The sequence below is a fragment of the Ascaphus truei genome, chromosome 5 (genome assembly GCF_040206685.1).
Source record: "Ascaphus truei isolate aAscTru1 chromosome 5, aAscTru1.hap1, whole genome shotgun sequence".
Taxonomy (NCBI): Eukaryota; Metazoa; Chordata; class Amphibia; order Anura; family Ascaphidae; genus Ascaphus; species Ascaphus truei.
Genome location: NC_134487.1, coordinates 221343654 through 221365395, shown reverse-complemented (window position 1 = coordinate 221365395; position 21742 = coordinate 221343654). Strand labels below are relative to the sequence as shown.

Sequence of the window (21742 nt, the reverse complement as noted above, 5' to 3'; positions counted from 1 at the left end):
GCTTCAAAAGTGGAGGAGACAACTTCATAACAGACACATTACTTACAGCAGGGGTGCGCTAACATCCTGCGCTGCGCCCCCTGCCTGCTCTCTCCCCTGTGTCGCGCCCCCCCCTTACCTCAAATGATGCCGTAGTGTCATGTCACGTCACATGACCCCGCAGCATCATTTGATGCCGCATTGCTATGGAGACACGTGGACTGAAGTGGACTGAAGCCTGGGAAGTGAGCCTCGCCCCCACCCCCCCCCAAAAAAAGTCTTGCGCGCCCCCCAGTTTGCACACCCCTGACTTTCAGTTTCAGCCATTTAGTTTAATTCTTTGACCAAAACGAAAACATTTTAAGCCTGTGACCACATCAAGGTAAACCCATCTCGGCAGGTCCTACACTACAAATATGACTAATATCGCTTTTGCCCATCCAAAAGCATACATAATATGCATTACTATAAAATAAAAACACTAGCCATTAAATCTATTAATTGTCCCAGTGGCTACGTGTGCTGAAATGGGTTTACCTTGACGTAGTCACAGGCTTAAAATGTTTTGGCCAAAGTATTGAACTAAATGGCCCATAATAATTAAGAAAGAATATAGATAAAATACATAATAATGTACTAAATAATTTGTCATATTGGAGGTAGCATTGGGGCTTTTTTGTCTTTTGTTGTATGCGTTACAGTAGGTCACTATCCCAGAAGCACTCAAATTGACACAAATATATATTCAATATAGTGGATTTGGGTTTGGAGCTTGCTAAAACTGCATTACTTACATGCCTGTACTTTTTTTTGACAAATCTGATGAGGGTTTGTGCCCCCATTTTTCTAACAGAAACAAAAATGCCATTAACACTGTTCAATTAAAGGATTAATTAGGAAAGGGGTTACTTATCAAAGTCTACCAACTGGAACTTGGAAAATGGTGAAATGGTGATGCACAAAATCTGCAACAAATTTAGCAAGACAAGCCATTGAAAACTGTGAGATTTTAGGGGGCAAATTATAGGTATTGCGGTGGCAAAACTGGTCACGTAATAATGCATATGTACAGTATAGGGTTATGAGGTTATAAAGGCACAAGACTTTTAAATATGTAACTAATCAACTGACTATAATGCAATTCAAAAATGTATACAACAAAGTCTAAACACAGATAATGGCAGCAGTAATAAGAAGAGCTGCAGGGGAGCTTACATTTTAACCACCCACACCCACCAGAAGTCCTCCTCCTTGGTCTTACATACCCAACACATTTCTCACAATCCCTTTCATCCATTTATTGCCCTCTCTGTTTATTTACTATTCCCTCTGCAATTCCTTCTCTACCACATCTGCCTTAGGCTGAGTCTTACCTGTTTGACTCTTGATCCTCCCGTCCGTGCTCACGTGGCGCGCCCGCGCTCATGCACGCACGCTCTCCCAAGTTTGGTGCTTAGGGAGACAAGGGAAAGAGTCTTTCGAGCGCAGAGCAGGGTCACATGGCCAATGTTGATAGAGAGGCAGTATAGTCTGAGCAGAGAGAGGTGGAAACGGGGGGCTGAGCAGAGAGAGGTGGAAGCGGGGGGGCGGGGGGCTGAGCAGAGAGAGGTGGAAGCGGGGGGCTGAGCAGAGAGAGGTGGAAGCGGGGTGCTGAGCAGAGAGGTAGAAGCGGGGGGCTGAGCAGAGAGAGGTTGAAGCGGGGGGCTGAGTGGAGAGAGGGGGGGAGCAGAGCAAGGTGGAAGCACAGGCTCCAGTGTTACAAAGAGTTTTATTGTTTTATTACACACACACACACACACACTCTAGCCAATGACACGCCTTCTCCCTTCATAGCCACACCCCCCGCTCCTGCTCTAAAATTAGAGCAGGACAGCAGAACGCTCATGCTTGAAGAGTTGGTGAAGTCACCACTCTCAAGCATGAGTACGGTCAGCGCCAGTGGGGACTCAACCTTAGACTGTTATCTTGGATTTGACATCTGTGTTATTATGCAATCTTTGTGTAAATCATTATTGCTCGACCTCAGGAAGATATTACCACTCAAAAGCTTGTTCTAAAATATCAATTGTTAGTCCAAATAAAAAAGAATACACCTAATATTGATGTACAGTAAGTAGAAGACATTTAACTGTTGTTGTTGTTAGTATTCCAGCAGCAAAACTGGGTGAATATTTGCCTTAGAGTTGAGTATTTCACAATACAGTATGAGGATTTTTCTCTCTCTTTTATAAGACCAAGAGCAATTACACCCTTGTAAAATAAATATGTACAGTGTAAATATTTAGCTGATTTTAAAGATATCTGATTTGAGGATGTGTGATCCTTGTACATTTAGCCAAGAGTCATCCTTTCATAGAAAGATAGAATTTGATGGCAGATAAAAACCACTTATGGCTTACCTAGTCTGCCCATTTCCTATCTGCTGTAAAACTACAGACCCTGTTTGATCCTTGGCTTTTGTATATATTTGGGATAGCTTTATGTGTATCCTAAGTATGTTTTAATTATCTTACTGTAGGCTATTCCACGAATCTTCTATCGCTTCCCTGAAGTAGCACTGCCTCACATTTCTCTTTTTCGTAAATACTGTATGCTTTCCTCCTATACTTTGTTGATACCGTTTATGTAATTGAAAGTTTCTATGATATACAGTACCTCTTCTTCCTTCTCTCCTCTAAAATGTACATCCTTTAGTCTTTCCTGATACACCTGTAGACCATGCACCATTGTAGTAGCCCTTGTTGGCACAATTTCTAATTTACAAATGTTCTTCTGGAGATATGATCTCCAGAACTGAACACAGTACTATTGGTGAGGTCTCATCAATGATCTACAAAGTGGCATCATTACTGCATCTTTTTCTATCTGCTGCTAATACAGTATCTCTCCCTGTACAACCTAGCAACGTGCCGGCTTTCATTATTGCTTTGTTACATTGCTTGTCTACTTTTACATCAGCAGAAATAATGACTTTCAAGTTATTTTCCTGCCTTTGTCTAATCTGATATACTGTAGTTCTCGATCTTCCTTCTACAGTATGCCTGCCTATATTTCTTAAATGCTGTTTTTTTTAACCTTTACAATACCTGTCACTGTCTTTGAAAACCATATCGGATTGCTTTTCCTTGGGCTTTTACTAACCTGTGACCGTAAAAAATGTCAGTTACTGTTAGTATTATATCTTTTGTTTTTTTCCCCCACTCAAACACTGTACAGTACATCTAGTCTGCCAAAGATTTCCTTAAATATTGTTCCCATTTCAGTCTTAACATTTGACTATCCAAAATAGTTTATTTTTTTTAATAACATGGGAGCGGATAATAGATAATGGATGATCTGTTGAGATGCTGCTGTTCAAAAATCATAATCTTGTGCATTTAAATAAACAATATATTTTTTAAATGTCCCGCATCACGTAACCGTGGGAATCCAAAGCATAAGAGATACCGGAACCCCATAATGGGGTCTGTATCTCTGGAAGCAGGGGGTTCCCGGACCTCAAATAAATGTGGTTCTGCTCCAGAGACCCGCTGCTCATCTACACTAGTATTAAAACACAAATTTAAACAATTTAAAAATTTGTTACAATAGCGGTTATCCGCTAAGCAGGTAATGAAGCTGCTTTAATGTAATTTTTATTAATAGTGTGTGGGAGCAGGGGGTCTCCTGAGCTGAACCGCTTTGATTTCAGCCTCAGGGACCCCCTGCTTCCCGAGTTACAGTCCCTGGTATTTTAATCACCCGATTATGTCACACGGACCATTTAAAACTGGCGGCGGTACTGGCACCCGATGCCCCATACTCGGGAATCAGGGGGTTCCTGAGTTTGAAATCAAAGTGGTTCAGCTCAGGGACCTCCTGCTTCCCGAGTTACAGGCCATCAATTTTAAAGGGTCCGCGTGACTTAACTGGGTGATTAAAATACCATGGACTGTAACTCGGGAAGCAGGGGGTCCCTGAGGCTGAAATCAAAGTGGGAGACCCCCAGCTCCCACACACTATTTAATACAAATTACATGAAAGCAGCTTCATTACCTTAGTGGATTTCAGCTAAGGCTATGAAGGGGTTAAACACCAGTGCCATGCTTATTGTGGTTAGCAGGGGTGGGTGAAGGTGGTATTTTGCCCTTGATGTGTGTATTGGCCTTGCGGGGGGGGGGGGGGGTTGCGGGTGGACTTAACCCACAATAAACATAAATACACACAACAGCCCTACTACCCACCTCATAGGCCCCCAATAAACATGACAATATCTAATAAACACGAAAACACAACCCACCCCCTGTGTCCCCACATAAAACCATTTTTTATTTTTTTACACACAGGATTAATACCACAGGCTTAATACCACAGTCCTCGTGAGCATCCGGGGGTCCTCGGGTGGTCCCTGTATGTGTCTTGGGGTCCCCGGATGGTCCCCGCTGGCCTGCGGTACCATTCCTGTATTTAAAAAATAAAAACATGGCCTACATTTCAATAAATACACTTCCCACCCCCAACAAACACTTACAGTACAGTAATGGGCAAAATAACTATTATCCAGATATGGATAATAGATTATTTGGCCATTATTAAACACAACATTAGCCAGCCAGCATAAATAAAGTAAATAAAAACCATTCTACTTACCCCTGCCAATGTGAAGGGTGTCCTTGTCAGCATACTGCAGGGCCCCGTCCTCTGTTGCCAGAAAGAATACATAGCAAAATATAATCTAATGTCCCCTAACCCCTTAATCCCTTTAGCGATTAATAACCAGTATAGTAATTTTTAACCCACCCTGCCCCACTACCCACCCAGGAGGCCTAACCACCCATGTATGTTTAGGGTGGCTAGCGGTAGGGGTTAACCCCTTCATTACGTTAGCGATATTAACCACTAAGGTAATGAAGGTGTCAAGTCCACCCGCAATCCCCCCACAAGGCCTAAACACCCACCAAGGGACAAATACCACCTTCACCCACCCCTGCTACCCACAATAAGCACTAGTGGTTAATCCCTTCATTGCCTTAGCGGTTAGCCGCTAAGGTAATGAAATGGGCTGTAAATGCATCTGATTCATGCTGGGGGTCTCCGGTGCTCATATTAATGGATATCAGCTCCGGAGTCTCCCGGCATCAATCCGATGCAGGAAAAATGCATTTTATTTCCTAAGTGCCGTCTCGCTGCTTCTCCCCACCTTCTTGCCAACTTTTTGTGGCGAGGCGATTTGAAGAGGAAATCTCCATTCTAGACTGGCGAATAGCTCCGAGAAGCTATTCGGGGCTACTAGAAAAGCATGAGTTTGAAAACATGGTGAAAAGTGTATTTTTGCCGCGCTTGGCAAATTGTTTTACGCGCTAAAAAAAAAAAATAACAACGCGAAAAGATCTCTTATCACCGACTTATCGGAGTTTAATGAATAGCAGTACGCTTTTTTGGTGAAAACGTGGCGAGAGGTGACTTGTCAGAGCTTTCTGATTAGGTCCCATACTGTCATTGTGGTTTTGGCTGGTTTCCATAGCTTACTCTACATTGGGAGTCTTAGCAATTCTTGACCTTGTGGGCCCACCGGCAATTTTCCCTTGTACCTAGTAGGTAATTTCGAGCCTGGGCATACACGTACATTTGACACAATGCAGTTTATAAATTAAAAAAAAAATGTCTTGTCATGCATACATTTAAAGCTCTAAGAAGCAGGTTCTAAATGTGCCATAGCAGCCCATCTAACTATTTTCGGCACATTTTGATTCAGCCCTTTAATCTCTCTTCTTCAGTATTCGATCTCTTGGACTAATGGTCACTACTGTAACGCTTGCTCTCACCACGAACAAGGCGGGACCCCGGTACTGAGGTGGGAAAGTACAAGAATGCGCACCCACACCAGCGGAGGCACCCCTGGAGAGTGGATAGTCAGCGTAGCCGGGTCTGGGTTGGAGAAATCGGGTTAGTTCAGATACTTGCCGGAGTCCGGGGGCGGAGCCAGTGGGATCGTCGGTGTCCGTGAAGCCGTGGTCAGGGGTTGGAGAGGTGCAGGTGCAGGTAGCCTGGGGCAAGCCGAGGTTGTTTTCCAGAGAGGGTCCAATAGTCAAGCCGGCGTCTTTATCCAGCGAGGGTCCTATAGTCTAGCCGGGTCGGTACATGAAAAAGCAACAGAGAGAAACACAGTGGCAAGGCACAGCAAATGCAGGAACACAAGGCTACACAGGTTATGCTCAGCAAGGCAGAAGTGAAAGTGAAAGTCCTTTAAAGTAAACAGGAACCAACGAGGCAGGGGACGGAGCGGAGGCACGGCCTCTACGGAGGCATGGATAGGCTGCAGGAGACAAGTGGCCAATTAGGAGTACTTGCCACGCAGCTGGGGAGTGATGCACGACGTCACGTGCGTGTGCGTGACAGACGCGCAACGCGACCGGGGGGTGGAGCCAAGCTCCATGGCACAGTGTGAAGAGCTGCGAGTGCGCGCGCGCTCTGTAACCAGGGCGGGGAGGCGTGATGCAGCAGGTAAGAGGGAACACGCCGCAGAGGGCATGTTCCCCGATTCCTTACAACTACATTTACTCAGGAGTCACTCAATATTTATAATATATTTATAATATATTGTAAACAGTACCTCCTATATCAATAACCTTTATGTCCAAATAAAGGAACTCATAGCTGCAGTGCGCATACTTCATTAGTTTGTGAATGCACTTTTGGTTAAGAGGCAACTGAGCAACACAAGTCAGTATATTATAATTATAAAGCTCCTTAACCAAAAAAAAAAAAAGATTTTATCACACTGCACTAGATTGTATTCAGAATAAACACACTCCTGTTAATCTCTGCAGATAAAATGGATCCCTTTCTAGATTCATGTGGTTGTTTTGAGAGAGGGAAAGGCTGAACTTTTTATCTATGCTTTGGCATTTTGCATCATCTTCATCACTGCAAATCAACTTGCAGTACACAATTTACACACAGAATACAGATGCAGCGGCCGTTATTCGAACATTTCACGCGTTGTATACCTCGGAATACCCATGTCATGGAGCGTGATTTCTTCCAACCGTACCGCCTTGAGACGCGTGTTTTTATTGAGTGCAGAAAATTGCATTTTAGTGTTCTGGTTTTTAAACACCTGCAAATTGACACAGTAGCACAGTACTGTACACATTACAATTCATTTATTTCTGCCACGGATACGCGAAGGATTGCACCCAAAGAAATCAGAATCCATGAAATTCAAAAAAATCTACCGCGGTAAACACAGGTGTGCCTGGTGTGATTCGCGGCGTAAATACCACGTGGAATGCAGCAGAGCACATGAAAACGGCTCTGTGAAATTTTCGAATAACGTCCGCTGCATCTGTATACTCCAGCAACTGCTTCATCAGTATGGATATGGCTAGCTGCAGTTACATATGACAGTACAAACTCAATTTGCTTGCCATAGGTTTTAAGCAGCGTTAGGAGTGTAACTACATTATATATATGTGTGTGTGTGTGTGTGTGTATGTGTGTTATTTGGAGTGCTACTGGGTTTGTGACCTAATGTATATAACAAAAGACAAAAAGGCCCCAAGGCTACATCCAATTTGACAAATCATTAAGTACATTACTGTTGAATGTCCTTAATACATCATATCTTTCCTAGATATAATAATTCCGCATTCGGTTGAGCACATAATAATACTTTTATTGTCTGAAGTTATTACTTACATATAGCAGATATATGGTAGTTCACATCAAATATGCTTTTCAAAGATGTATGTTATCTGTTCCTTTCTAAGCTTGAAATGTTCTTTCTTGTTGGATTCCTCTCCTGGTATTTAACTTTCTGTCCTGATTTACAATTGTGCTCATCTTTTATCCATAGAAAACTGATTATGTATGCTATTCTATATTATTATGACTGAATATGGTATCACATGCTTGATCTACGTGACATTAAATCACGCCTCTTCCTTTTTCATATAGAGCTAAACCTTTATCCAACAGTGACAGCTTATGAGCGAATTCAGTCATAGATAGCCCATAACAACGGTCTGAAAAATAAATCCAAGTCACTTACTGGCGTCAGATATATTCTCAACATCCCTGTAATATTATCTACTGAAAATCTATATTTGAAACAGGCCACATTCTTTACCAGCAGAAATAACCTGTGAAGCACCTGTCTTTACAAAATCAATCACACACAAGATGGATTACAAATCAAAGTGATATCTAACCATTACTATATATTTTATTAATATTCTTTCTCATAAATATGGGTAATTTAGTTCAAAACATTGACCAAAATATTTTAAGCCTGGATACCATGTCACAGTAAACCCATTTCAGTAGGTCCTACACTACCAATATTATATTATCTTATGTATTTCTTCCACTTCATAGAGAGAAGAGAGGAAATACAAATACTATAGTACACAGTATGGGATTCATGACATACATGCTGTCAGGGTCTCCTAGACATCCTGCTACTAGCCATAGTTCCTTTCTCTGTCCACCGGGTGTGCTGCTGGTTTCTGTCTGCTCTGAGGTTCCTTTGTCTGTCTCCTCTTGTTGCTCCTGTCTTCTGCCCTTATAGTTCCTGTTCCTCCCTTGCCTTTTGTTTTATATGTCCAGACTCCCTCTGCCCTAATCTGTTTCTGCTTGTTCCTGTTTTGAGTCCTGTTCATATTAAAGTAGAAAACAGTAGAGTCCTCCAGCACGTAGACTTCTGATCCTCTGCTCCTCAGTATATGAGAGGGAGAAAAGAACAGAACACAGACCGATGGTGTAATATAAATACTTATAACAAAGGCTCAAAAATAGATAATGTTAGGGATTGACACTTGCCTGTGCCTTTTTTTTATTCACTGCACTCCTCCAGATGGTCTCCAGTACAGGCTGTTATCAAGGGCTCTTTCCTGCAGTCCAAGGTCTGGGTTAGTGTCTGTATGATACACCCTCTGGCGGGTTCCAGGATCCTCTGTGTCCTGTTATAGAAGGCCTAATTCACGGGGATCCCTCTCTGTCAGCATACACCTCCTATGTGGTACAGAGATCTGTGCTCAAGAGGGCCTGTGCTGCTAGAAGAGATTCCCAGGAACAGATCTCTGTAGCACATAGGAGGTGTATGCTGACAGAGAGGGATCCCAGTGAATTAGCCCTTCTATAACAGGACACAGAGGATCCTGGAACCCGCCACCAGAGGGTGTATCATACAGACACTAACCCAGACCTTGGACTGCGGGAAAGAGCCCTTGATAACAGCCTGTACTGGAGACCATCTGGAGGAGTGCAGTGAATAAAAAAAAGGCACAGGCAAGTGTCAATCTCTAACATTATCTATTTTTGAGCCTTTGTTATAAGTATTTATATTACACCATCGGTCTGTGTTCTGTTCTTTTCTCCCTCTCATATACTGAGGAGAAGAGGATCAGAAGTCTACGCGCTAGAGGACTCTACTGTTTTCTACTGCCTACACTTCTGGAGGAATTTGAATAGCCTCCTTTGGACTCTAGCTGTGGGACATTAAGTATATAATTATCTTTATTATTAGTGATTTATTAGGATTGGCGCCGCTTCATGTACTACTGCTAAACCAGAGTGTACATATTTATCTTCTTTTCATATTAAAGGCCCTTGTTATTGAACTAGATTGCCCCAGTCTGTTTCCTGCTAGCAAGTCCCAGTCCTGTTCCTTCTCCCTAGTCTCAGTTTCCTGCTCCCCTGCCCTGCTCTTGCCTTTCTGTTGCCGACCCTGCATGTGACCATGACGATCCTGCTTCCTGCCTGCCACCAAACCCTGCTTGTGACCACGACGATCCTGCTTGCTGCCTGCCACCGAACCCTGTTATGTATTGTATTGTATGTCTTTATTTATATAGCGCCATAAATGTACATAGCGCTTCACAGTAGTGATACATCTTGTAATCATATGAATAACAAATAATATAAATAACAGGTCATGGGAATAAGTGCTTCAGACATAAAAGTAACATTAAGGAAGAGGAGTCCCTGCTCCGAGGAGCTTACAATCTAATTGGTAGGGTAACGTATAGAGACAGTAGGAGGGAATTCTATTAAGTGTGTCTGCAGGGGGCCAAGCTTAATGTATCATATGTCCAGGATTATCCACAGTGCTATTCATATGCTTCTTTAAGCAAATGTGTCTTAAGGTGGGTCTTAAAGGTGGATAGAGAGGGTGCTAGTCGGGTATTGAGGGGAAGGGCATTCCAGAGGTGCGGGGCAGTTAGTGAGAAATGTTTAAGGTGGGAGAGGGCTTTAGATACAAAGGGGGTAGAAAGAAGACATCCTTGAGAAGAACGCAAGAGTCGGGATGGTGCATAGCGAGAAATTAGGGCTGGGATATAAGGAGGGGCAGAAGTGTGTAAAGCTTTAAAAGTGAGGAAGAGAATTGAGTGTGAGATGTGGGACAATCTTGCCCGGCTCCATGCTGTTCCGGCCACCGAGGTCCTACCCACTCCAGGAGTCTCCCCTTGACACATGCAGTGCCTAAAGGGTTAAAATTTTAGAAGCGCTATAAGTGCTACTGTATGTATGAGCTACAGTGCAGTGCAGTTAAAACTGGTTAAAAACTCACATAGTCCCAGCAATCTAAAAAAACCAAACCCACTACACTATATATAAGTTTCATTCTTTGACCAAAACATTTCAAGCCTGCAACCTCGTTAAGGTAAACCCGTTTCTGCAGGTCCTACACTACCTAAACGTTCTCTTCACCTATCTCATGGAGGAAGAAATTTCTCAATAGACTGGTCATTCAGAAGAACAGCTACAGTACTTGGTAGGTGAAAAGAACATTTACACGTAGTGTAGGACCTGCAGAAAAGGGTTAACCTTGACGTGGTTGCAGGCTTGTAATGCTTTGGCCAAAGGATTAAATTAAATAACCCTTACTTATGAGAATAAAAGGAGATAGTATATAACTTAAAAATGTTCAGATTTGGGTGTAGCATTGGGCCGTCTCTGTCTTTTGTTGTATACATTAGGTCACTCCCCAGTAGCATTCCTATTGACATAAATATACAGTGTAGGCGGTTTGGGATTTTGAGCTTGCTGTACTGTGTGTGTTTTTAAATATGAATTGGTAACAATTACAGAGACGTCTGTGACCCCTCCTTTTTTTTAAGCTCACCCACCCCTCTTTTAAGAAGCAGGTCCTTATATATACTTGTGAATGACCCGCCTATTGAGCCATTTCTTCCTCCATGAGAGGTGAAGAGAACATTTACAGGTAGGGTAGAAGCTGCAGAAATTGATTTATCTTGATGAAGTTGCAGGCTTGCACTCCTTTGGGCAAAGGATTAAACCAAATAACCCTTACTTATGAGATAAACAGATAGTATTTAACTTAGGAATTTGTTATATTGGATGCAGCATCGGGGCTTCTCTGTCTTATGTTGTAAACTGTGGGATTGCCCAGCAATTTTTTTGGGGGGTACAACTACAGAGAATAAACCAAACCTGGTCTAAAACTTCATGAGATCTATCAATAGCGCTGATGATTTATGTTTGAAAATTTTCTAGGTGCATTAGTGTATCATGTGTATCAATGAAAACAGTACAAACGGAAGCAGTAAATTTTGTCCTTGAGTTGAAATATTGTACAAAATAAACTTTTTAGTTTATGTATGACGGTAAAACTGGTCCAATTCTATTGGCAAAAACTGTATTAGATGTATCAACCAAAGACAACCTACTGCTTTCTATGGGGATTTTTTTTTTTTCTTTCAAACAACTAGTGTATTTTCTTTTTTTTTTTTTAAATCACCCAGCACTGCAACATTTTTATCCTAAAACATAATGTAGACCCACCACATACAGTATTATATACAATGGAAAAAGAGGTAATTCAAGTAGACAGCGATAAGGGAAACACAGTTGGCTCAAGTTTCTAATCATGGTCAACATGTTGTGGACTCTATGGAGTAAGTAAGATCAGTGGAAATATGAAACATTGCTGGAGCTCTATGATCTGCTTCACAAACTCATATTTTTAAGGTCAGAATCATTCAAGCTTCATTAAAGCATTGGCATTAATTGGATCTAGGTGTTATAAAAGGAGAATGTTAAGCTGCTCTTCTCCACACATACAGAAACCACAGCATGTCTGTGACCGTCACCATTCTCTTGTTAGGAAGGCTAAGTTCCAAGGGCACCGTTGTTTGAGCACTTACGATTTTAAAAATACATACATAACTGCTAGCAAATTGAAGTCGCTAATAAATAAGGCACAACTGAAAGGGATCAGCTAAGGATGTGACATGGTGTGCATAGGTCATTTGCACCCACACATCTTAAATGTAAGAAAGAGAAAGTCAGTGTTGATTAGATGATAGAACTTTGATGCATTCAGTTATTCTCCTGCCCACTTAACTCCTTTCCTTTTGTAACCACTTTTACATGTCATTTGTGGTTTAGTTTCTCTCAACATAATAATTTATCTTCAAATAATCGTAACCTGTAGGAGGATTTGCATACATTTTCTTTTGTTGGACTTTTATCCACAATAAAAACTGTTTTCAATCGTGTAATACTAGATATTATATATACGGTAATTACTATAAACCAACTCCTCTTGCATGTACAATTACAAACGCGCATACAGGTCCAGTTCAATAAGGGTTAAATAATCATGCAGTTTCTTTTTAGTGTTTTAGGTTTCAGTTCCACTCTGCTCTTGTTAACATGGCGCTATTATTCTAGTGGATTTTTACATCAAGACAAAGGAAATGTTTGCTGTAAGGCAGCCTTTTTTATTTTATGCCCGTGGCTGTTGTGTCAAATGCAAGAAGCTTTTTAATGTTTTTACGTTTGAGCCGCATCATTAACTAAACTGATTTATGCTCACCTCAGATCTGGCAGCATTTTTATTTTGGTTGTAAAAAGGGAAAACATTACAGAATGAAATAATTTGATGTATCTCAAAATAATATATGCATGGCCTACAGTAATTCATCTGCTTCAGAGGTGGATAAATGTGGGACAAGTTGTACATCCATTCTCTTGCTGTACAGAAATGTATTGTCTCAAGCAAGTTATACAGCATATTTATGCAGCCATACCTGACTGCACTACACTACACTACACTTTTATTACCTGATTCTAACTCTATTCACCTGCTGTACACAAATATACTGTCAAGGCAGATTATAGATTTAGGCTATCCTTAATGATGTCAATATTTTTTTTATTTTGTGTTTTGACTTTCCCAGAGGTTTTCTTAGCAATACGTAGACTACTTTACCGACTGCAGGAAAACGCACACATGGCATTTATCTTGCTTCATTTTCAATTAGCGCGACTGAGATTAAAGCTGCTAAATTACTATGGAAAAAAGAAATTCTAGAAATATGGTCATTGTGAAGGAGAGATTGTTTTGAAAAAAGACATTTATGATAATGATTGAATTTAATGATGCAAATCTCAGCAATGGGCCTCAAATGCATATATCAGTAACATTTACAGCTGTGGTGCTTGCTTAGTCAAATCAGGATAATGCATCAATACAAGTGCTTTGTAATACATTGTAAATGGGCCGAGTATACTGTGATTTTACAGCACATGATTTTAGAGGTCCTTTCTATAGGATTTCTGTTTGCTTAAATTGAGACATCATTCTTCAAAATATGATATTCTACCATATCAGCTCATAAAAATATGTATTTGTAAAACTAACTTGAAAAGAGTAAATGGGATATTGTTGGCCTTAGTGAAGTCAGAAAAGGTGAAGGCCTCATTGAGCTCTAAAGCAGACACCTATTCTATAATAGAGGTACAGATAATGGAAGAATCAGTGGAGTAGGCCTCATCGTTAACAAGAGATGGAGAAACAACGTAGTGGAATATGAAAGCTCATCAGAAAGAGTAGCCAGAATTGTAATTGAATTGACAAAAATATGCATGCTTCAAATAATCCAAGTGCATGCTTCAAAATCAAGTCACACAAACAATGGAAGACTTCTAACATGAAATCAACCAATTTAACAACAAAGGAAATTGGCACCTCAAAATCGTTATGGAAGATTTCAATGCAAAGATTGGTTCCCACCAGAAAGACGAACCATCAGTTGGTATGTATGGTTACGGTAACAGGAATGAACATGGAGGCAGATTGGTAGAATTTGCTGAATGTAAAAACATCTACATCATGAATTAATTCTTCAAGAAGAATCCAAATAGATAATGGACAATGAATGGACCGAAGATAGTTCAAGAATGGAATTGACTACAGTATATCCCAATTAACAAGAAACATGTGATTGAATACTGCACAGTTTTTAACTGTTTTGACACAAGGAGTGATCACCGATGGGTTCCCTGCAAATTATCTGAATAAAAGGTGGAAAGATGAAAACTGATTAAAAAGAAGACAAAAACAAACAACAACAACTCTACTCAAGAATGACAGCAGAGAATTTAAAAACTGAATAATCGCTTCAGCTTGCTCAAAATCCATAGTGACACTTTAACAAACGATTATGAAGAACTTATGAAGATTGTAGTTGAAAGCACAGAAAAAACTGGAGGAATCGTTAGCAATAAACAGGATAAGAAAATATCTGATGAAACAAAACAATTAATAAAGGAGACAACAAGAAATGAAGCAATCCCAAGACACAAGAATAAGAATTTAATATGCAGAGCTGTGCAAGACAATCCACAAAGGAATAACTGAAGCGGTAAGAGAATGTAGCTGTGATATGGTGAAGAAGACTATTGAAGATAACAAAACTTAAAGAAGACAAAGCAGCGAATTATGGTTAGGATGAAGGAAATCATTGCACTCAAGCAAGATGATGGATCAACAATAAAAGCCTGTGCACTTATCATAAAGAGAGTTGAGGATGTGTACATGAAATTGTATGGGAACACAGGACATAATCTAGCAGAAGACAATTGAGAAGAAACCACCAATGATGTACTGTACCATGCGTCCTTCCAGCAGGAGTGGCAAAGTTATCAAATCCATGAAGAAAAGTAAAGCTCCCGGGGAAGATGGAATTATGACTGAAATATTTTTTTAAAAGCGGGAAAAGAAGTAGAAAAAATCCTTGTGAAACATTTTACATGCTGCTTGAAGAACAGGAAAATCTCAGAGCAATGGATTAATGCCATAGTTATTCTTATTTTAGCCCCTTTTCCCGGGGCCAATCGCAGATCGGGTCCCCTAAGGTGTACTTGGGTCTGGCTACATGTCTTTGTGTGGTGCATACCTGCTGGCAACAGGAGGGCCTGAGTCTCCCGCGATGACATGGGGGATAACAGGAACAGGTTTCTGGGGTGGATGACTTCGTTTTCATTCAGTAGTGCAGCGCCTCCATCTTTAGTAAGCCCCAGGAATGCGGGGTGGAATCCTTACCAAGTGTTCCCACACAGGGATGAGAGATTCCAGTCTCACACAGGTTGTCTTTCTTTAAAAGCAGCAACCTTTATTTGCAGCAGCAGTAGCAACAGCAGACAGGTACAGGATGTCTGATCCACTCTGATTGCTCTCCTTTAGGATGGTCCCTCCCTGCCACCACTCTGGATCGAGGGCATCCAGAGTGGGGCTAACTCTTCCCTCACCCCCTAAGCAGGGTGAGAGGTACTGGTCCACCTCCCTACACTAGGGTTGGATCAGCTCTACTCATGAGCTGATCACTCTCCTTCTCCAACTGTAACTCCAGCTCACTAACTCTATCACACTAACAGCCACAGACTGACAGACTAAATAGGAAGTGCACTGCTCTTTTATGATATCAGCAGGCACCGCCCCTGTGTCTCTTGCTTTGACACAGGGTCAGGTGACCTACCTCCACCATTCAGGGCAAGTGCTTGAAGTGGGGGAAACCCATGATAACTCCTGGCAACCTGCCATTACCAGGGCTTATACAAGGAGGAGGAAAGAACTATAGCCCTATTTCTTACCAGGGCTACACTCTCCCTCAGGTGGAATCCAATGGTCCCCACTTGGACCTAATTTGCTGTACCATCCTGCAGGTGCACAATCTGTGAATATACAAAACAGAATTGATTAGTATATGGACACTTGACTGTCACACCCATGATGGCGATACATAAACATTGGGTACCTCCCAACATGGAGAACCCTAACTTCAATAATAATGACAGAGATCAGGCTTTCTCACTTCCCACCCGTTGTGATCCACGGTCGTAACATAAAAGGGTTGTACAGGCTCATTCTCCGGTCTGTACAGGACATTGTGCATGTAGATATTCCTGCCTGTACTCCAAGCTCTAATCACATTACATATCTTATTCTCCCTTAATTAACCTGATTTCCCAAACTTGGTTCTTAGATACTCAAGAACTGCTTCTCGGAGCCAGGTATCTCTCTGGTCCTCGATCTCCTGCATTATTGGCTCTGGCACACACGGAAACTCATAGCCATGAGATTGCCGATACCTTGCCACTATGGCTCTGTCTGCCTTACTTAACTTATCAGTTTCTGGTTCCCAGTCTTGCCTGGCAGTACCCAGAACTGTGGCTCCTCAGGGGCAACATCATCGTAAAGAATGGATGAGCCTTTGGGGGTAATTACCTTTTGCATAATATCTCGGTACCTGTTGTCTAACTCGTCGGCAACCTCCTGTGGAGAATAGGTGCCTACGTCCCACCAGTGATCTACTGTCTCTTTCTTGATCAACACAAATCTGGTGCGGTCCATCCCCTCATGATACCCTGTGAATAACGGTGCCCACCATTTATCTCGGTGCTCGTATGATGATGACACACTCATACCTTCCTCGGACTCTGTTCTGGAGGATACACCTGATGTCTCTGCCTCAGTAGAGTGCGAGCCTTTGTGTCTACCTCTGATGACATTCCTAATAATCGTGGGGTTCATTTTATGGATTACGGGATTTACAGGACCCGCCTTTGCAGTAGTCTGGGACCCTCGGGCCCTACCTTTGCTCTGTCGGCAGCACTTCGGGCTCCTCTCTTGGCTACTTGAGCCTTGAACTCTTCAAACTCCACTTCCAACCCCGCTCGCATCAGGGAAGAAAGCAAAGCTTCTGGGCCTCTGCGCCAGTCGGCCCCGGAAGTGACGTCATCGCTGGTCGCTGCGGAATCTCCATCCGCTCCGTGGTCTCGCACCGGAAGTGTGTCGAGGACCGGAAGGGGCGGTAGTGGACCATCAGGGTCGCAGACGGGCAGGTAGGCCTCAAGCCCTTCTCTTTCCACAGGTTCCTCCTTCACCTGGCGGGAATAAGGAGGTGGTGGTGTCCTCTTACCGCTCCGCTGTCTTGCGATACTCTGCGGTTCCTCCGGAGCCATCTCAGATCCCATCTCCGCCGCACTGGGAGTCGCCACGGCCGTGGGACTTCTACGCGGTTCAGGCCGCACTAGCGCTCGCCGTCGGGGGGTCTCCGGACTCGTCTGCTCCATCTCAGAGGTAAGTATGACTTCTTCTTTACAGCTGGGGTGGTCGGCCGGTCGGCGCATCACCACCGATGACAGGCTGTCTCTTTCATCCGATGAGGACTGCAACGGCTCCTCCGCTTGGGAATCACCTCGAGTCCTTGCTGCACCGCCAGTGGGTAGGAGTACGAAACAGGCCCGCTCCGGTACCTCCACTGTGGTCACGCTCTCCTCCGTCGGGACATCTTTTGATGGCTGGGCGTGGGTCCCTACCTCATGGGTGACATATGGGACCAGGGCAGCTTCCACCTCCGCTTCCTCCATCTCTATCAGCGTTGCTGGAGAGGCATCTCGCGGGTCTTGATCATAGGCCATGGCTTGACAGGCCATAAGTAGAACGTGCCACACTGTGGGCACCGTGCCGCTGTACTGGGGGACGGTCCGGGTGTCCTGCATTGGACGCACAGGCACCGCAGATACTCTCGGCCATCAACCTCCACAACCAGGAAGCCTCCTGGAAACTGATACGTGGTCACACTTAGATCAGCCATCTTTTGCGTGGGAGTTGAGTTGCTCAGCTTGCTGGTCTCGCTCTTAGCTCCTTCTCCTTCACCAGTCAAGCAGAAGTGAAGTTCCTCGGTCTCACTTCCTGTCCCTCCTTCCGCTGGGGAGGACGGCTTGGATTGGTTCTTGGTGTGCCCCCTCCCTCTGGTGGAAACAAGAGGAGGGGCACTCTCTCTTCGCGTGACGTGGCTTCCTCTGTCGGCCAGTCACTGCACAGGTGGGCGTGGTTTTGGCTTTCGTGCCGCTCTCTCCTTTTGGCTGGGGATCTGGGTTTGGCGCCAAACCCCTGCACATCTCTCGCCACATTTCTTGCACAGCCTGCTTGCACGCAGCAAGTGCGCGATCTAGGCTCGGCGGGAATCGCCATTTTGGATCGGCTGCAACCCGCGTTGCAGTGAATGACGCTGCTGTCGCCATTTTAAACTCCTCCATGCCCCGCAGAGCACATGTATCTCTCGCCGCCATCTTTAATGAGCCCTCTAAGCCCACGATAGTGCTAATCTCAGTGCCTATAGTGCAACTCGTTCCTAGACACTCACTACTCTTCAGGATGCTCTAACCAGTGAATACTACGCATGGCATACCCCAGGCTAGGCAGAACTCCCTCCTAGTACACCGCACTCGCTGACGGTTAATTACAAGCACTCTGTGGTGTGTTTTCTGGATACTGGCTAGTGTACTTGGCATTTCCTAAGTACTGGGCGTCTCCTACTTTTGGCCACTCATAGTGCAGACCCTGTGCACAAGTCCCTGGACTAGTTAACAGGCTAACCCCCACAGGAATCCTACACGATCTGCCTCAAGGGACTAGAACAGCTATAGCCACGTTACCCAAATTAACATCACTCTCCTAGGGAACCCAGGGTGTACTGTGCGAGAGAACATTCCCTCCTGACTACCCCTAGTCTGAAAACATGCTCTTCTTTCTGTAGCACTTGCTCTGAAAGTGTACCTATTACTTTCAGTTCTGCTTTGCTCAAAACCTGTCCTGTTGTTCTTAACTATCTCAGCAGTGCCTCCAACTGTAGCCCCTTTTCCCGGGGCCAATCGCAGATCGGGTCCCCTAAGGTGTACTTGGGTCTGGCTACATGTCTTTGTGTGGTGCATACCTGCTGGCAACAGGAGGGCCTGAGTCTCCCGCGATGACATGGGGATAACAGGAGCAGGTTTCTGGGGTGGATGCCTTCATTCTCATTCAGTGGTGCAGCGCCTCCATCTTTAGTAAGCCCCAGGAATGTGGGGTGGAATCCTTACCAAGAATGTTCCCACACAGGGATGAGAGATTCCAGTCTCACACAGGTTGTCTTTCTTTAAAAGCAGCAATCTTTATTCACAGCAGCAGCAGCAACAGCAACAGCAGACAGGTACAGGATGTCTGATCCACTCTGATTGCTCTCCTTTAGGATGGTCCCTCCCTGCCACCACTCTGGATCGAGGGCATCCAGAGTGGGGCTAACTCTTCCCTCACCCCCTAAGCAGGGTGAGAGGTACTGGTCCACCTACCTACACTATGGTTGGATCAGCTCTACTCATGAGCTGATCACTCTCCTTCTCCAACTGTAAGTCCAGCTCACTAACTCTATCACACTAACAGCCACAGACTGACAGACTAAATAGGAAGTGCGCTGCTCTTTTATGATATCAGCAGGCACCGCCCCTGTGTCTCTTGCTTTGACACAGGGTCAGGTGACCTACCTCCACCACTCAAGGCAAGTGGTTGAAGTGGGGGAAACCCATGATGACCCCTGGCAACCGGCCCTTACCAGGGCTTATACCAGGAGGAGGAAAGAACTATAGCCCTATTTCTTACCAGGGCTACATTATCAACAGGAAAGAAGACAAAGAACTACAAACCAATCAGTCTACTTCCAATCACTTGCAATATTTTTACAAAGATACTAACTGATCAACTACAGCAGAGCCTGGACTTTTCCCAGTCTAGAGAATAAGTGAGATTATTTGCAGGGGATACAACACAATGGACCACACATAGTACAATTTGTACAAGAAGTGATTTATCAATGTAATGAATACAATCAACCACTCAGTTTAGGATTTGTAGATTACGGAAAAGCATTTGATTCTGTTAACACCTCAGCTGTCCTAGATGCATTAACAAGACAAAATGTTGAAGAAGCGTACATTAATATTTTAAAGAACATTTACGAGAATGTCACATGAACCATTTTATTCCATGAAGATACAAGCAAGATAAGGATCAGCAAGGGAGTGCTACAGGGAGACACCATGTCACCAAAGCTTTTCTCTGTAACATTTGAAGAATTGTTCAAAAGATTAGATTGGGAACAAAAAGGAATCAAAATACGCAGTGAATATTTTAATCATCTATGATTTTCAGGTGACATTGTTATTTTTACTACAAGTCCAGAAAATCTACAGCAACAAATTAGAGAACTGAGGCCAGGTCCATGCTGGCTCTGCAGCGCCCGCTGTGGTGGATGCTGCAGGGACAAGAGCGACCCCATTGTGGGGGGGGGCCGCTGTGCTGAGCCGACAGAAACTCCTGCTCTCAAGAAAATTGAGAGTAGGACTCGCGATGGAGCACTAGGCCACGACCCCCGGCGGTTCAGCCAATGAGGGTGAATCTGCCGGGTGACATTACGGCCGTGCCCCCATCACGTCCCCCCCCCCGTCTTTCCCCCTGAAGCTCAGAGCAGACCGGGAAATGCGGCTGCACGCGCCGCCAGCCTCGCAGGCGTGCGTGCAATGCAGGCACTGGGGCTATACCCTAAGAATGTGGGCCTCTGTATGAATCTCAGTAAGACCAATTGTTGAATAAAGATGGTACTCGACTGGATATCCCAGTGGTGCTCAGAGGTAATAAGAACAGAGAACAACAGAACCTCACAAAAAGCACTTAACTCAGGAAAAATATAACAACAACAATTTTTTTTATATTTATACTGCTGCGGCACAGTTTATTCGAGCATTTGCCCGTTCTGTGCCGCAGCAGTAGCCTGGCGCGCGCCCGAGTGTGACGGGCGCACGCCGAAGCAGCGGAAGAGCGCCCTCCGATCGGGGCGCTCTCCCTACCGCTGCCGGGTCCGCCGGGTCCCCCGGAACCCCCTGCCGCTGTCCCGCGATCGCGGGACACCAGGGCTCCCTCGGGGAGCCCCTGGACACACGTGCAGGGGGCGCACGCTCCCGATGACGCGTGACCGCACGTCTATGACGCGCGGCACGCCGAGGGGCGGCCACTAGCAAGCCGGGAGATTTCCCGGCTTGCGGTACCGACCACACTTCAATAAAGTGTGTCGGTAGTGTATATATATATATTGTGACAGAAACCAGGGGATGGTAATAAATTCCGTATATAGGGCTCCCAGGATACTAGACAGTTTCTATCCTGTTTGGCCTGGGAGTGCAGCCTTATAATACATACACTCCATCCCACAGTTTGGCAAGCGCTGGAACTGAGGGATGAGAGATCCAGACCAGAGTTTGTCTGCTGCCTGATTTCTGTCTCCTGTCATGCTAATTAGGAATCAGGTATGAAAGACTGATTTCCTGTTTGCTCTGGTCTCCCCACAAGAGCCAGGAGGCTGGAAGGCTGCTGAACTACAGAGGGGAGAAGCCTCTTCCCCAAACAGGTTCAATCTTTCTGTTCATTTGTGTAAGACTGCAAAAGTACCATGTTTTGATGTTGGAAGTGGAAAAGCCACTTCCAACCCTGAGTCAGGGATATCTAAGTTAAGTTATCGCTCAGGTGAGCAGCTTTTGTTTTGATCTGTTTTCTGTTGTATGCACTGTGGCAGTCTCAGTGCCTGGGACTGAATAAACCAGGCATAGCCTGTTTAAAGGAACAGTACGTGACGCCTCATCATTTAACCTACCCTAAAAG

The 21742-nt window shown here is 44.1% G+C and overlaps 1 protein-coding gene across 1 annotated transcript in view; it reads left to right on the top strand.

Annotated features, from left to right (window-relative positions):
* The window catches only part of DOCK2 (dedicator of cytokinesis 2), a 1423644-nt gene that overhangs the window by 1032192 nt on the left and 369710 nt on the right, over positions 1–21742 (top strand). The gene's annotated exons all lie outside the window — the stretch shown is intronic.